The sequence below is a fragment of the Artibeus jamaicensis genome, unplaced genomic scaffold, assembly GCF_021234435.1.
Source record: "Artibeus jamaicensis isolate MK-2021 breed Jamaican fruit bat unplaced genomic scaffold, CSHL_Jam_final scaffold_1031, whole genome shotgun sequence".
NCBI lineage: Eukaryota > Metazoa > Chordata > Mammalia > Chiroptera > Phyllostomidae > Artibeus > Artibeus jamaicensis.
Genome location: NW_026522026.1, coordinates 7,472,094 through 7,476,758, shown reverse-complemented (window position 1 = coordinate 7,476,758; position 4,665 = coordinate 7,472,094). Strand labels below are relative to the sequence as shown.

The 4,665-nt window shown below is 36.5% G+C and overlaps 1 pseudogene; it reads left to right on the top strand.

The window, feature by feature from the left end:
- The first annotated feature begins 3,901 nt into the window (after positions 1 to 3,901).
- On the top strand, positions 3,902 to 4,078 carry LOC119057058 (uncharacterized; annotated as a pseudogene).
- Positions 4,079 to 4,665: the final 587 nt, after the last annotated feature.

Genomic DNA, 4,665 nt, shown 5'->3' with positions numbered 1-4,665 from the left:
TATGGTATTTTTCTTTCAGCACCTGACCTATTTCACTCAGCATAATGCTTTCCAGTTCCATCCATGTTGTTGCAAAGGGTAGTAGCTCCTTCTTTCTCTCTGCAGCATAGAATTCCATTGTGTATATGTACCACAATTTTTTGATCCATTCATTTACTGATGGGCACCTAGGTTGCTTCCAACTCTTGGCTATTGTAAATTGTGCTGCTATGAACATTGTGGTGCATAGGTTCTTTGATATTGATGTTTTAGGATTCTTAGGATATAATCCTAGCAGTGGAATTGCTGGGTCAAAAGGCAGGTCGATTTTTATTTTTCTGAGAAAAATCCATACTGTTTTCCATAATGGTTGTACCAGTCTGCAGTCCCACCAACAGTGAACTAAGGACCCCGTTTCCCCACAACCCCTCCAACATTTGTTGTTTGTTGCTTTGTTTATGATAGCCATCCTGACTGGTGTAAAGTGGTATCTCATTGAACGCGCCCGATCTCGTCTGATCTCGGAAGCTAAGCAGGGTCGGGCCTGGTTAGTACTTGGATGGGAGCAGTTTCCTCTTTATAACGGCTTCCCTGATTGTCTGGTCAAAGTTAATTATCCCTCTATCTTGTCAGATGTGTGGTGGTTTCAAGAGATGTTAAACCTTTTCACAGTGTACACCTTATTACACTTTGTGTTAGAGTTCCCAACTACAATATTCCATGGATTCTCAGATAAACTGCTTTCATAATTAAATATCTCTGAAATCGGCCCACATCTTACAGTCAAGGCAATGGCATGTTCTAATTGTTTGGCAGGTTTTGTTTTGTTTCTTTTTCCTCTTTTTTGTTTTATAAATAATGGCAGGTCTCACAACTGATGGCATTTTAGGAGTTTGTGGAACCCTGGAATTCAGACTTTGACTCATTCCTTTCTCTCTGTTCTTCAGCAAAGAGCACAGTGTCTTACAGACACTAGATGCTCACAATTTGGAAGTTGAACCAAATGTGTGTTCTGCATGGTGCTGGGACCCTATGATTTTCTTCAGTGTCCAGAAAGTTCCCAATTACACTTCCACTCAAATTAAAAGGACTTTGATGAGGACATTCATTACTTAAAAAGTAACATTTATTAATCTATGTGTTGTGATTGGAGGTTTAATATCATCAGGAAGAAATTTAATCTGACTTCATTTTCAGTTCATTAAAAACCTTGTACAATGTTCATAAATTAGATCTCCAGAGTCATAAAAGTATATGTCATAACCCCAGTCTGCACATATGTGACACATGTGGGTATTTAACACAGTTTCAGGTTTTGGAATCTCAACCATGTATACAAATTAATGTTTTTCATGATTTTATTAAGGGAACACAAATGTATGAATCGTATAATTTGGGTCTGTCCCATTTTCAATTATACTAATAAACTAGTAATAATATACTAAATTATACTAATAAAATAGGGACACACTGTAGCAATTAGTTTTCTTTGCTTAAAATGAACACTTTTTTAATGTGAGCTCATCGCAGACTTGCCTTGCTTACATAGAATAATAAAAAGATCATAAAGCCAACTTGAATTATTATTTTAGGAAAAAAGAAAACCTAGGGGGACAAAATAAATCCAAATAAGTAGTGTGGCACGGTAGTGATGCTTAAATGCCCTCATATGCACACAATTTAGTTACCAAGATTCTCAATTTAGAATTGTTCAAGGACAAAACATTTACTAAATTATAGGTAATTTCATTTGTTCAGAGATGTGTACAGAGGCCTTGGGGTAGAGGAGGAGAAACAACAGTAATGAGATGACAAGTTTGGAGCAACCTACGAAGTGTCCAGTGTTCCCTTTCCTGGACGCCACTATAAAACGTTTGGGATGGAAAAACTCACTTCATACGTCACTGAGTGAAAACCTTACATGGCAAGTGAATCCATAGCTATTTTCCCTTCTATTCATTCATTCTTTCATTATATTAATTCTTAGGTCTTTTCTGAGTTTCCCAAGAAACAAAAAGGAAGAGTTGGAATTCTAAGAAATTATAAGGCAGTTTATCAAAAGATTGGTTTCAAAGGTGAAATTTAGTGTCTGAAAAATTCATATTCTTTCATATTCTTTTGAATGGCATATGTACAATTCCTTACCCATGAGTAATAATAGCTTTATTAAATTCCCAGTTATGCACACACAGTAGCTCTTCATTGTCCACCTGAAAAATAGGAGTTATCATCCTCATTTTGGAAAAGAAAACAAAAACTCAAAGACAACTAACATGTGGAAGAGCCAATAGTCGAATCTGGGCTTCTTTGCCTTTAAAGCACACATTCTCTCCCCACTTTATCCCACTGCAGATGTGAACTTTTGTTGCACTGCTATCTGCTCTGGGGGAGAATTACTCTTAAAGTTAGCCATGCCTACGCCACATTACCTATTGGCTAGCATACTAGCATATGCTCTAAGTCAAATGTTGATTTCACATATAAAAGAATATTCTAAAGATTAGAGCTTTTTAACAATGGAAAGAAAATCTTTCTCTAGTTGGGGCAAAGTTACTGAGTGACCTTACTTTGGATAGAAGTTTGGGCAACTTAGATCCATAAGGGCCTATCTAATTTTGACTGTGACGGTGTTTTCTGAGGTGGCTCTGGTGAAGTAAAAAGAGTAGTTATGAATCACCAGTCATGAAGTCAGTACTCATGGGTTTCAGTCTTGACTTCCTATAAGCCTGTCTGAGGGTTAATTTACCTCTCTGGGCCTCAGTTTATTCAATTGAAAAAGAAAATGGAGACAGAAATTCACTTCACACAGTCACTATTAGAATTAATTTAGAAATCGAAACTGTCAGCGGATTTCTCAAAAGAGACCTTACAGGCAAGAGGGGGCTGGAAAGAAGTATTCCAAGTCATGAAATCCAAAGACCTACAACTAAGATTGCTCTACCCAGCAAAGCTTTCATTTAGAATGGAAGGGCAGATAAAGTGCTTCTCAGATAAGATCAAATTCAAGGAGTTCATCATCACCAAGCCCTTATTATATGAAATGTTAAAGGGACTTACCTAAGAAAAAGAAGATAAAAAAGATGAACAATGAAAGGACAGCAAACTCACAGTTATCAACAACCACACCTAAAACAAAAGCAAACTAAGAGGACAGCTAGAGCAGGAGCAGAACCATAGAAATGAAGATCACATGGAGGGTTAGCAACAGGGGAGTGGGAGGAGGAGAAGGGGGGAGAAGGTACAGAAAATAAGTAGCATAGATGGTAGTTAGAAAATAGATAGGGGGAAGGCAAGAATAGTATGGGAAATATAGAATCTAAAGAACTTGAGACATGTGGTCATAAACTAAAGGGGGGAATGGTAGGGGAGGGGTGTGCAGGGTGGAGGGGGATAAGGGGGGAAATAGAACTGTAATGGCATAATCAAGAAAATATATTAAAAAATAAAGATGCTTTATAAACCATGATACCAATCACTGTATTATGTAGCATTTTGTGTGAATTGTGAGTATAGTAATGCATCCAGAAATATTCCTTAAACAAATCTTTAGTAGAAACTTGATCCATCCTCAAGGTACTTAGTCTGTTTTTATTATATAATTCTAAGCCTCTTATATTTTCTTCAACCATTTTTATCTCCTTCAGTTACTATGTCAAACAGAAAATCTGTGTTATTTTGTAGTGCTATGCTCATGATTTCTTCAGGAATTCAATATGGGTGTCCCCTCCCAGAAATGACTCAGCCTTCATTTAACAGTTTGCAGTGTGTTCGTCCCTTTAGAAACCTCCCTCTAGGCCTTCAACTCTCTGCTAACCTTTACATATAAGTAAGTAGTTTACTGTGCCCTGTGCTGTACTTCAATGCAATGGTTAATTGTTATATATCTGTTTAACTGTCTGGGTTTTAAAAAAGAAGATACTCTATAACTTCTCTGCCTTTTGGCTAAGATCAAGTGTAGTATCTGTTCTTATCAGTTCAAAAAAGAAGATATTCTAATTAAAAAGGACTGTAAAAGTTAAAGTTCCTAATATTTATTTTCTGCCAAACATTGTATTTAGGGGCTGGGTAGAATTGCTTTCTTGACCTTAAGCAGCTTCATTTCTAATAATGTAAGAAAGACTATGGGGTAAAAAAAGACAAACATGAGCTTTATCTTATCTCTACTTGTATATTTACATAGCTCTTGCAAGCATTTTATTTTATTATTTTATTTTTACTTTTAATTTTTTCATGTATGTACATCTGATATATAATATTATGTTAGTTACATTTGTTTCAGGTGTGTGAAGAGTGGTTTTGCATTTTCAGTCCTTACTGTGTGATCGCCCCACTTAGTCTTGTAGTCAGTTGTCACCGTGCAGATATGTCCCAGTATCACCAACGATATTCCCGTCCATCCGTTTCACTCATCTCCCCAATCACTCCCTTCCCATCCCACTGTCCTCGGTTTCTTTCTATGAGTCTGTTTTTGTTTTATTTTGTTTGTACACTTGTTTTGTTTTATTTTTAGATTCCACATATAAGTGAAAACCTGTGGTATTTGTCTTTCTTGGCCTGGCCTGACTTATTTCGCTTAGCATAACACCCTCTAGATCCATCCATATTGTCACAAATGGTAAGATTTCACTCTTTTTTAATATTTATTTAATCATTTTTTTAGGCCAAGGGGAAGGGAAGGAAAAGGAG